The 12,853-nt window shown below is 38.9% G+C and overlaps 1 protein-coding gene across 1 annotated transcript in view; it reads left to right on the top strand.

The window, feature by feature from the left end:
* The window catches only part of TMED10 (transmembrane p24 trafficking protein 10), a 46,152-nt gene that overhangs the window by 883 nt on the left and 32,416 nt on the right, over positions 1-12,853 (top strand). The gene's annotated exons all lie outside the window — the stretch shown is intronic.

The raw sequence follows: 12,853 nt of genomic DNA, 5'->3' as shown, positions 1-12,853 counted from the left end.
TATTTTAAGGCTTTATAAACCCTTCCCACATACTTGTAAACCATTCTCAGTCCCTTATTAACCTTTCTCACTCCCTTATTAACCTTTTCCACACGTTTATAAACACTATTTATGTTCTTAAACATATTTTGCACTCTTAAACCTACATAACTTTAACAACATATGTATACATCACTGCAAAATCCCGCGATATAGCAAAAAATCCGCGATAAATAATTAAATATATTTTTTAAAATCCCACTATACAGTGAGGCCGCGATAAATGAACCATGATATAGAGAGGGACTACTGTACTTACTGGCTTCATTTTATGCATAAGGAAACCAAGGCTCAGAGAGAGAGCAGAATGAACTGATGCTGGAACTTTGTTCTCTCCTTGCTTTTTATTTGTAACTCCTGTAATTGACTAAAATTGATTATTGGTCACAAATGGTCTCAGTCTCTAGTCCTTTCCTATCTGGTACCCCGGAGTCTGGACTTGGCCAGGTTTTAAGTAAATTTCAGCGATATTCTAGTGGTGACAACTACTATCATAATGCCAGTTTGGTCCCATTTTGTCATTAGGGTGACCAGATTGTTCTTTGAAACGTTAATATATTTGATATTAGTCAAGATTGATTGCGTTTTAGGTAATTTTGTTCATTCACAGTAAGCTCATAGTCTTGTTTTTATTTTTAACAGGCTGGGTCTTAGACTAAATAGGAAGAAATACTTTTACTTTTTAATAGTACTTAGGTATAAGAGCATCGCAGTTTCTGTTTAAGGTTTTGGAAGCCAATAGTAGTAATAGAGAAACTTTTCAGAACTATTGTTCAGTGACCTATCCTTTTATTAGTCTCTTCAGATACCAAACTAATGTCTGACCAAGAATGCCACGATGGCATAATATTAGAGGCTTAAATACAACATTTGGGGGGTCATGCTTCTGGCTCTTCAAAGGGTGTGGTGCATGGAGTCAAAGAATTTGAACAATGAAAGAGACTTCAGTATTATCTCAGTGTTGCCCCCTCCAATTTGTACTTACAGTTTTAAAACCTTTCAGCGGCTTACTGTTGCTCAGCTGATAAAGTTTAAATTTCCCAACATGCCCTGTAGTGCACTTCATGATCTGTTCCTGAAGCTTTATATACTTTGTCACTCTTCACTTTTCATTTTACATGTGAGCCACCCTGCACAGTACCCTAAACCTGCTTATTTTCACCTTATATTGTAACCACTTACGTTTATAGCTTGTCTTCCTTATTAGACTGTCAGTATCCTGAGGGCGGGAATTATTGTTATGTTTGTATTTTCCGGAATGTCAGGCATACTAGTAAGCACTTAATATAGGAAGCATAGTGCAGCATGGCCTTATGGGAATTAAATCTGTATCTGAAGCTGCTAAAACTTGACAGCAGGAGTGTATATCTACATGATAGCATTTTGCCATTACTCATGTCTGCTGTGTTCTCTTGCTACTAACCCACTTAAACACACTACTCCTGTGGTCCTAAACCCAGTTGTCAGGCAGGTAACATAAGTGCATGAACTGAGCCAGGTATAAGAAAAACGGCAGCAGTGATGATAAATGGAAGATAATTGGGTGTATTGCAAACTCATTTGGAGTGGCCAGTACTCATCTGAGTATGCGAAAGCTTATGGTTTTTAAATGTCACCAACTAACTAAAATTGGTGTAGGCATTGGTTTGTTTTCAGTTCTGTGGAGAAGAGCAAAGTAAATTGACTATATACCCAATACCCGGATTCAACCTACTACGGTCTTGCCACACTTCTTTCATCTTAACTGCTTCTCCCTCCTCATTTTATAGTGAATTGTTTTTAAATAAATCCCAGATATCATGGCATTTCAGTCCTGCATACTACTGCATGAATCTCTTAAAATTATGAACATAATCACAATATTAGGCAGCTGTAATCATACCTCACAAGATTATGTTCAGGTTTATATTCAGATTTCTCCACTTGTCTCAAAAATATCTATTTAAAATTAATTTGTTAGCTCTCAAGTTTCTTTAATCTAAAGCCATCCACTGGCCCTCCCTTTATTTTATGCTTGCAGTTATATTGTTGGAGTCGGTTGTCTTTAAAGAACATCCCACAATTTAGATTTTTCCTTTTGCTTCCTTGAGGTGTCATCTAACCAGTCCTGTCCCCCATATTTCTTATAAAAGGAATCAGATGTAAAGATGTAATTAAATTCAATTTTATCTTTTTGGTGAGTGTACTTCATGGGTGCTGTCATGTACTTGATGGGGCATCACGGCAGAGCATACAGTACTTTTTGTGCCTGGTAGTGCTGCTAAGATTGATCAGTGTGTTCAGGCGTGTATTAGTGTCTTACTGCTGCTGTAACAAATTCCAGGAACTTAGTGGCTTAAAACAGCACACATTTATCTTACAGTTCTAGACCTTAGAAGTCCTAAAATCAAGGTGTCATCAGGGTGGTGTGAGGAGGCTCTAAGGAAGAATTCATTTTCTTGCCTTTTCCAGCTTGTAGAGATCACCTGCATTCTTTGGCGATGACCCCTTCTTCCATATTCAAAGTCAGTAGCATGGTATCTCCAAATTTTTCTCTCCCTCTTTTGCTTCCATCATCTCATCTCCTCAGACTCTCTTGCTTTCCTCTTTCCCTTATAAGCTTCCTTGTGATAACCTTTTTATCTCAAGACCCTTAATTTAATCATGCCTTCAAAACTTATTTTGCCATGTAAGACAACAATCACAGGTTCTAAGAATAAGGATGTGGACATTTTGGATGGTGTGTGGCAGGCGGAGGGTGCCCTTATTATGCCTACTAAGGTGTTAGCACCCTAAAGCCTTCATTACAGAGCTTCCTGTTCATTTTTCTCTTACGAGTGCATTAATGACGATGTGTAAATTTATTGTTTCATGAAGGTTATGAAATGATTTTCTAATTCCTTCCATATTTATAAACTGGAATTATTCTTAAGGAGTTTATCAATTACGATCATTTGATTACTCTAAAATTTATAATTCATATAGGAAAGGCAAGAAAAATGCAGAATTTATTACTTTAAATTGACATTTTTCAGAGTAAGGAATTATTGCTCTTGTCATTTCCAGTGTATCCCAGAGGGTTAACTTTTTCTGAAATCATTTTCGTTGTTTGTTTCAGTTTATAGAGTCATAATTTTAGTCAGTTGCATTCATTTCTTAGGCTCACATGTCTCTGGCTCCCATATCCTTTGGACACAACCCTGTTAGGCTTTGACAGCCTCCCTGTTTTGTGGAACAATAAGGTGTCCGAGGTTCATCTTCTCTATGTCCAACCCCTAATCTGGAAGCAGCTATTCCTCCAAGGAGTTCTGGTTCCTTTTTGTGAGGAGTGACAAGCAGAGTGTCATTTTAAAAATTTTAATGTACGGTGCATGCCACAAAATACATTTGTGGGCTTGATCCAGCTCCTTATGATTTGCAACCCTTTTCATAGTATCTGTTCACTCAATTCTGCTTTTTCTTGAATGTTCACCACTTGTGGTCCAGACTTTGCCTCCGGGATTCTCTCTGTGCATCATTTCAGCTTCTGAAGTGTTAACTCCTGAGTGCAAGAATCTAATTGGTTCAGATTCTCTTATGCAGGCCACATTCTCCGTCTTCTCTTTGGTCATCTGTCCACTTCTCATTCAAGCAGCCGTAGTTTGGGTTGAGGGTAGAAGAACTGGAGGCGATGTGTAGTGAAAAACCAGGCCAACTGTGTTTGGCACTTAGTTGTTTATCTGCATGAGCAGCCTCTCTTAGAAGGATCTTTGTGAACGCAGTGCCTTGATTGAGCTGTCTGACTTAACCTTTTTCCTGTCAAAAAGCACCTTAATGTCCAATAAATACATCAGTGTTATCATATATATTATCTCGTGTTATATAGCGTGTGTTCAGCCATCTGCTCAGATAGACGAAAAGCTCTTTGAGCAGAGACTGTCTCATTCATCATTGAAATGCCTGTGTCTAATACAGTGCCTGGCACATAGCAGGATATGTGAACAAATGAATTGCCACTATCCTAGCCTCATCTCTGATCTGTCCCTCTCCCTTCCTCTTCATTTCTTTCCTCCTTCTCCCTACTCCAGCCATCCCGAACATCTTGCAGTTCTTTGAATACAACGTTCTCTTAACCTGGGCCAGACCTTGCCTGTACTCCCCTTCTGTCTGCTTCCATTACATCCTGTTTGATGTAGTTTGGTGCTTGCTTTGTGAACTCCTTAATGTCGTATTCATCTTTGTGACCTTAGTTCGTTGTACTATGTATGCATCATTGTGCAACTAAGTTAAATATTCTTAGTGTTATTGAGAAGCCCTGAGGTATAGCGGAAAGAGCCTGGACTAGCCTGGGCCTGGAGTCAGACACTTCTGGGTTCAAGTCCCAGCAGCTCCACCACTTACAAGGTGCATAGTCTTAGGAGAATTACTTAACCTTTTTCCTCGGGTCCCTTATCTGTAAGATGAGGATGATAGATCTCATAGAATTGCTAGAAGGATTAATTGAGATGGGTTCTTTATTGTGTCAGGCCCATTGTTGTGGGCCATAGATATTAGTACTCTTTCCTCTCTGTTGAGTGAAAATTGAATTGCTAATCTGACTGTCATATATCATTGCAGTGACCAGGTAAAGAATATTTTAATGGGAAGAATTCTGAGTATTTTGTTTGTAATTCTTCCATTCATTTAATAAAGAATTATTTTAAAAATGACAACAAACTCACAACTATCAACAACTGAATCTAAAAAATAAAAACAAAATCCAACTAAACAAACCAGAATAGGAACAGAATCATAGGTATGGGGATCATTTGGAGGGTTATCAGCTGGGAGGAGGGAGGGGGAGAAATGGGGAAATGGTACAGGGATTAAGAAGCATAATTGGCTGGTACAAAATAGACAGGAGGAAGTTAAGAATAATATAGGAAAGGGTGAAGCCAAAGAACTTACATGCATGACCTATGGACATGAACTAAGGGGGGGTGGCATTGCTGGAGGGAAGGGGGTACTAGGCAGAGGGGAGCAAAGGGCGAAAAATTGGAACTACTGTAACAACATAATAAAATATACTTAAAATTTTAAAAATAAAAGAATTATTTAATACTTAGTATATGCCAGACCTAACTGGGTATGTGGAAATGAACAGCAGACAAGGTTCTTGAACTCTGGTGGAGAACAGACAAAAAACAAGTTAAATACACAATTTTAGGTAGTGATAAGTACTATAATGAAAAATCAAACAGTAGGCATAAAGAGTGTTTGTGTGGTCAGAGACAGCCTCTCTATACGGAGAGAGCAATGGATTGAAATGGTGGGTGGGAGGGACTGCTTTAGAGATTTCTTCCTCAGGCCTATACTGAGACGTGTTTTGTGTTGAGAATTCCAATTGAGTTTATCCCATACACCCTTCAGGAAATGAGGCTAAACCAAGCTAAATAGTATCATATTTTAAGACTTTGTTGCACAAAATTGAAGTAGGATGTATCAATTCATAGTGAATATAGACATTTCCTCTTCACCACTGGTTCGGAATAAAAGTCTGTTGTAGGGACTCAACCTCAGCTGTTGATTTTGAATTGAAAACCACATACCATAATAGTGTAATAGGCTCCCATACCATTTATTATTTAGAATGTTTGTTAATAGTGAAAATTAGAGGATGAATTAATTTTAGGGGATGAGATGAGTTGATGTTTAAGAGTGATTTATACTTTGGAAATAGATTACAGAAAGAGAAAAAGCAACTGTGAGAAGTTGTCATAATCATCACCAGAAAGGAAAGAAAAGCCCAGTGCTAATAATTTAAGTCATTTATAATTTTTCATCCTCTTCCAAGTAATTAATTATTTTCATTATCATTTTTCAAGAGTGCTAAAAGCTGTATGAAAAGATGAAATGTGTGTGTGTGTGTAGCTATAGTTTTGAAATGACTTCATTTGGAACAGTTGTATTTCAGCTTATTACTGGTGTCTCTATTGAGGGCTGATCTTCTGTTGGGAAAAATATCTTTAAATTTATATTTGATGTGACTAATGTCCAATGGGTTAGAAACAGGTCAATAAATAGGTGGTTTAATACAGAAGGGTAATTGGTAAATTAACATTTAATGGTATTGAAATCTAGTTTCTTTTTCCATATTATATCCAACATTTCTAGCTTTAAATTAAAACCTGACCTTGTGTTTCCTTCTCCATAAAAACTAAACAATATGATACATCATTTAAATCACTCCTCTTCAGTGAACAGTTGTCCACAGTCATCTGTTTTGAACTGATGTAGAGAAAGGGGGCTGCTTAGAATTTGAAATTGTGCACTCGGATGACTTCTGAAGACTGAGTCCAGTTTCCTGGAAAATGGAACGGACTTAATAGAGGTAACCTAGTGGGGTGCAGTGACTTCTATGCTGTTTCTTCTGTGAATCGCTGACTGGTGGCTGATCCGGAGCCATTGCCCCCATACGCATACTCAGCCTGGCAGCTTGGACAGTAGAGCCCTCTATGAAATCAGCCAGCTGGCCACAAACCAGAAATTGGGCTCCCAAACAAGCCTCTGACTGGAGGGAGGTTGATGTCATCTACTTTGTCCTGTGCCCTACCTCATTGTTCTGCCTAACGTGTGGGAAATCAAGGGACTAGTTGTTGAGAAAGAACAAGGCTTTGTTTGTGCCTAAAAGGGTCACCCGGGGAGGTTTTTACCGTAAATAACTTTGGAACAGTATGAAAAAAAACATTTGATCTGGCTTCACCCCCACAGTGATATTGTTAGGGCAGCAACTGGTCTTTAGTTCTCCCTCCCCAGCCCCACACCCCCCCACCCTCTCCACCCCCGCCTACCCTGTCAAGCATGACGCATCACCTATGTTGAGTTAATGTAGCAAATGCTGATAGAGACAGGAGGAGATCATCTGTCCATAATCATACCAGTGCCTGGAAATTTTTCGTTTCTAGTTTTCAACACTTCTACAAGCCTCCTGAAGCAATAGTTCTGTGCAGTGCTATGCCATCACTGGCCTGTGTTGGAAATTTTGAAGAATTTGATACTGCTAAATGCTGTTTGTGGCCTGAGTTTGACTTTGTTTTGGGTTAGAGCTAGATGTGGTCCTTTGACTTCAGGGATGCAATTGACGGACTTGGAGTTGGCATTTGCTCTTGTTTGAAAGATCGGAGTAAATTCATTCTATGCCAGTTAAATATAGCTAATAGGCTTGGAGTTGTCCATGTTCCTCATATTTAAGAACAGTGGTGACTTGTGGTAGTCTTTGAAGGTATTTCTAATACTATTGAGTACTTTCCTAGTTTAAAACTACATCTTCAATAATTGGATGTTCGTTCTGCTTTTTTATATCTTAGAGAAACCCCATGGCACAAGATTGATTCATTTGTGAATTCTTAACCAAGTGGAGGGTATATATGAATGCACACAGCATTCTCTCTTCCCCTCCTCCATGTAGTTTATTGCTTATCAGGTTTAAAAAAATGTGCAGGAAATGCTGGAGTCATCTTGTAGTTCTTGCTATTCCTTGTTAGCTAAAGGTTTCATTGAATACCTATTCTCTTAGGCATTTTGGTACCCCTTCAGCTTGTAACACTTGCTGGCTGCTTCCCTGAGAGTTTACCTGTGTCTTTTTCTCTGTTTCCTTGCTATAACCATTTGTGCCCTGACTATCCCCCAGTATAGTCAGTGTAGCAGACTTTATCTAGTTTGCCACTGTTAGGTTGGAAGTATGGTTAGTGATTTAAATGTTTATGGAGTTCTGAGTTATCACTAACAGTTACAATAATAATGCTAACAATGACAATAGCAACATTTATTGAGTGCTTGCTATGCGCCAGACACTGTTGCAGGCCCTTTATCTGTATTAAATTTAATCCTCACCATAGCCTCATGAAGTTCGGAATGTTGTCCCTGTTTTACATTTGAGACACAGAGAAGTTAAGGAACCCAAGGCCTTACAGTGTTATTTGAACAGGGACCTGAGCTCTGACTCTAAAACCTTTAGTCTAACTACTATGCTGTACTGTCTCGAAGGGAGAAATAGTTAGGTGTTTCTGTTTCAGTTTTTTTTCTCTTTTTTCCCCTTTGCTCCCCTCCACCTAGCACCCCCTCTCCCCCAGCAATCACCCCCCCAAGTCCATGCCCATGGGTCATACATACAAGCTCTCCTGCTTCACCCTTTCATATATTCTTTTTCTTTTTCTTTTAAATAAATAAATGATTAATTATTTTAACAATAAAAAATAACAGCCCCTCCCTCTCAGACTTCAGATCCTTTATAATCTTATAAAAGACAATGGGTGAAGGTCTTGAGCTCCTCTAGCTGCTTCAAGCTGGACATGGTCATCATCCTACCTACCCTTGGGTCCAGAAATCCCTAATAAGAGTGGGGGTGTGGAGGGGATGGTGGCCTTCCCACATGGGGAAGGATCATGCAGACTCCAGGTCAGTTGGCTGTCCCCGGACAATGGTGTGCTTGGTTTAACAGGCAGGCATCCTTGTTGTGTTCTGGGGGCAACAGATTTGGCAACAGGGTTAAAAGACATCATTCAATCCATAACTACTAGATAACAAAAGGCAGGGATTAATTTTTCAATGTCCCACATTAGGGGATAAAAGGGCTTCTTTGGAGGAAGGTGTTCCAGGCACATCTCACCTGTCCAAAACCCTTTTGCCCATTATACTTAGTTTGGGCTGAGGGAAATATTTTAGATTTCCCCCCTCTCAGACCTCTGGGCCCTTTCTGTCCAAGCCATTAGGATAGAAAAGAGAAACCAGTTTTAAAGTGAAGCCCACAGACCACCCCATACTTCACCAACCCAGCCACTTAGTTCAGCCAAACCATTGAGTCTCAGGAGCAGCGATGCAGACAGGATTAAGTGAGGCCTATACGTACAGACAATCACTCAGGTAATGAGATCATAGACTTATGTTCTATGAAAACAGAAAACACATGTTAATTTCTGTAACATAACCCACAAACAAGTCTCTAAATCTGTAAGACTGTCTTATTGGAAAGACATCCAGTTGCAAGGCATTTGACATTCTTCTTCTTGCCTGTAAATTAAACATCTTTGATGATACCACAGACATAGTTCAACTTTCAAGTGAAAACATATTTTAAATGAAAAGAAACTTTAAAGACGGTTAGCTGCACTACTTTATAGTCTACCACTGATCATTGTGATTTTCCTTGGATAATGATTTTTCTCCCTAAGATTACCCTCCTTGTCATTAAAGGGACTGCATTAAGTCCATTTTTAATTTATCCTGTTCATTTGCATAAACACAACAAGAGCAGAAAATGATCACTTATGATCTTTAGTTCTGCTTTGCTGGAACTTACGCAAGGAACATTTAAGGTGACCTTCAGTCTGCCCTTCAGGGCACAGAAGCTGGGCCACATACCTGTCATTCAGCCTTGCCTGTACAGACCTGTCTTTTCCAAATCCTTCTGGTTTTCCATTGTGCCTTAAGATCCCTTCTAGCCATCTTTCAGGAAAGCAACCTTCATTCCTTCCCTGGAAAGATTGCTGTGGACCTCACAACCAACCAAGGTACCAGGCCTTTTATCTCGTGGGCTTTTATTACCTTCGAAAGTCATTCTCAGTTCCTCAGGGCTTTTTGGTAACAACCAGAGCCCAAGCAAGTCTCCTTTAGGCATGACATTCCAGTCAACGTTTTGGTCAAAAAAAAAAATCCTCTATTAACAGCTGGTTTTATTAGTTTTATGCAAAGAAACTTATGTCATTACTTACTTCTTAATAATGCCAAACTCTGGAGGGATCAGATAGGGAGAAAAATATACAGTGTGAAGGAAAATCCTTGTCCTTCTAATATTCACTGAACTGGCATTTCCATTCTTCATATTTTCATTTTTCCCCCACTAAAAATTTGTTTGTTTTTCCATTACAGTTGTCCCACTTTTTTTCCCCCTCTTGCTTCCTTGCACCCTGTCCCCTCCTTCTCCAACATTTAGTCCCCACTCAGTTGTCCATGTTCTCGGTCATTTATACATGTTCTTTGACTAGACCCTTCCCCTTCTTACCCCCTTCTCTCCCTCCTGCCTCCCCCCTGGTCACTGTTAGTCTGCTCCTTGTTTACATACCTCTCGTTCAATTTTGCTCATTTGTTTGTGTTATTCATTAGTTTCCTGTAATAGGTGACAGCATAAGGTATTTGTCTTTCATTGCCTGGCTTATTTCGCTAGCATAATTCTCTCTAGTTCCATCCATGTTGTTGCAAATGGTAGAAGTTCCTTCTTTCTTTCTGCTACATAGTACTCCATTGTGTAAATGTACCACAGTTGTTTTTTTTTTAAGTATATTTTATTGATTATATTGTTATAATAGTTCCAATTTTTCCCCTTTGCTACCCTCCACCCAGCACCCGCCCTCCCCCAGCAACTCCCCCCCCCAAATCCATGCCCATGGTTTGTACATACAAGCTCTCCTGCTTCACCCTTTCATATATTCTTCTTTTTTTATAATAAATAAATGATTAATTATTTTAATAATAAAAAATAACAATCCCTCCCTCTCAGATATTAAGACCCTTTATAATCTTATAAAGAACAATGGGCCAAGGTCTCAAGCTCCTTTAGCTGCTTCAAGCTGGACATGGTTGTCGTCCTACCTACCCTTGGGTCCAGAAATCCCTAGCTGTACCACAGTTTTTTGATCCACTCATCTACAGATGAGCACTTAGGTTGTTTCCAGCACTTGGCTATTGTAAATAGTGCTGCTGTGAACATAGGGGTGCATAGGTTCTTTTGAATTGGTGTTTCAGGATTTTTTGGATATAATCCTAGCAATGGAATTGCTGGTTCAAAAGGCAGTTCCATTTTTAGTTTTTTGAGGATGTTTCAGTTCATTTTTATTCAATGCATAGAGCTTCTACTAGGGACTTTCTGTTTATAAATGCCCGAGTTTGTCATTATGGAGCTGTAAGGTTGATGGTTATCCTTAAAATAATATGTACACATTGTATATTCAGTGTTATAATACAGACTGATCATGAACCTGAGACAGAGTGCAGATAGGAGCCTATTGAATGAGATTACATCTTCAGATTTTCACCAACTACACCAAAGCCACAGCTGATTGACCTCTGCTGCCATGGTAGCACTCCAGGAAAAGAATTTTTTTTTTTTAAGCCTATTCTTAGACTGGTAGGATATGGAGCTGATTGAACAAATGAAAGCAATATGTGACCTGTACCAATAAAAATACAGACTTGCCACCTCCTTCATGGATCATATGTCATTTTATAGGAGTAGGTTAGACTTGTATAAATTAACTGTTTGTAATTTACCTCATAAAAAGCATTGAAAAACACTAGTTTGTTGGTTGGCTCTTAGTAGACTAAAAATTTCTTGATAATCTGAAGATAGTGTGTGTATATATGCACATACACATGCTTTATTTTTTTGGAGAGTATTTTTTTAATCAATGTTTTATTTTAGGACAGTCTTAGATTTACAGAAAAACAGTGAAGATAGTACCGTTCCCATATACCCTGCATCCGGCTTCCCCTATTGTTAACATCTTATATTAGTGTGGTACATTTGTCACACTGAATGAACCAGTATTGACACATTATTATCTAAAGAGTTCCTTGTTCAGATAAAGAAACCTTTATTCAGATTTCCATAGTTTGTGCCTAATGTCCTTTTTTCTCTTCCAAAGTCCCATCCTTGATATATTACATTTAGTTATCTCTCTAGGCTCCTCTAGGCTATGAGATATTCTCAGAATTAACTTGTTTTTGACCACTTTGTAAGTTTTGAGGCATATTGGTTGAGTATTTTATAGGAAGCCCCTCTGTTGGGATTTGTCTTATGTTTTTCCTCATGAAAAAAGTTGAGATTATGTATTTGGGGGAGGAAGATTATAGAGGTAAAATGTCTTTTTCACCACATCATATCAAGGGAGCTTTCTATACATGATTCATCACTGTTGATATTGATCATGATCTCAACCCATGGCTGAGGCTGTGTTTGTCAGGTTTCTCCACTGTAAGGTTACTTTCTTCCTCTTTCTATACTGTGCTCTTTGCAAGGAAGTCACTATGAGCAGCCCACACTTAAGGAGTGGGGAATTATTCTTGACTTCCTTGAAGGTTCTGTTTCTACATAAGTTATTTGAGAATCTTCTGCACGAGATTTGTCTCTTCTCCCTTGTTTGTTTGTTTAATTTATAATAGTATGGATTCATGGATATTTACTTTATACTTTGGATGATAATCCAATGCTGCTTTATTTTATTGCTCAATTATTTCAGCTTTGACTATTGGAAGTGGTTTCACATGGCTCCTGTGTCCCTTTGACGTATCTTCATTGTTATTCTGTTTTGTTTTGCTTTTGAGCACTTCCTTACTTTTTGGCACTACAAGATGCTCCGGGCTCGTCTTGTGTATTTCCTGCCTCAGTCCTGGGATCAGCCACTTCTCCAACATTAGGACCTGAGACCTGGGTGGATAGTATTATTTTTAAGACATTATTTCCTGGCACGTTTCCCGCCCCCAAACAAACTGTGGTGGCAGCAAGTAGCCAAAAGTAGTCTCTGCCTTCTTGCAACTTTAGAGTAAGGCTGGGAGTTTTGTGCGCTGCAAGAGGAGCTAGAATGGGGAGAGAAGTGGTAGTGCTAAAGGGCAGAGAACCAGAGCATGGGAGCATTTGCCTAGTTCCTTTAAGTCCCACCTCTGCCTTACTAGCTCAGGCAGATCATACTGGGGTGATTGAACTCAGAGTCTATTGGTCACAGTCTTTTCACAAGGACCTCTCTGATAAATTGTTTTTGGTATTCAGTTCCAGGAGAATGATCTCTGAAGATAAATTTGTGAGTTTTTATAAGAAAACAAATTA

The sequence above is a fragment of the Furipterus horrens genome, unplaced genomic scaffold (genome assembly GCF_987537825.1).
Source record: "Furipterus horrens unplaced genomic scaffold, mFurHor1.1.pri manual_scaffold_3, whole genome shotgun sequence".
Lineage (NCBI taxonomy): Eukaryota > Metazoa > Chordata > Mammalia > Chiroptera > Furipteridae > Furipterus > Furipterus horrens.
The sequence above is the reverse complement of the archived record's forward strand: the minus strand, read 5'-3'. Positions and strand labels throughout refer to the sequence as shown.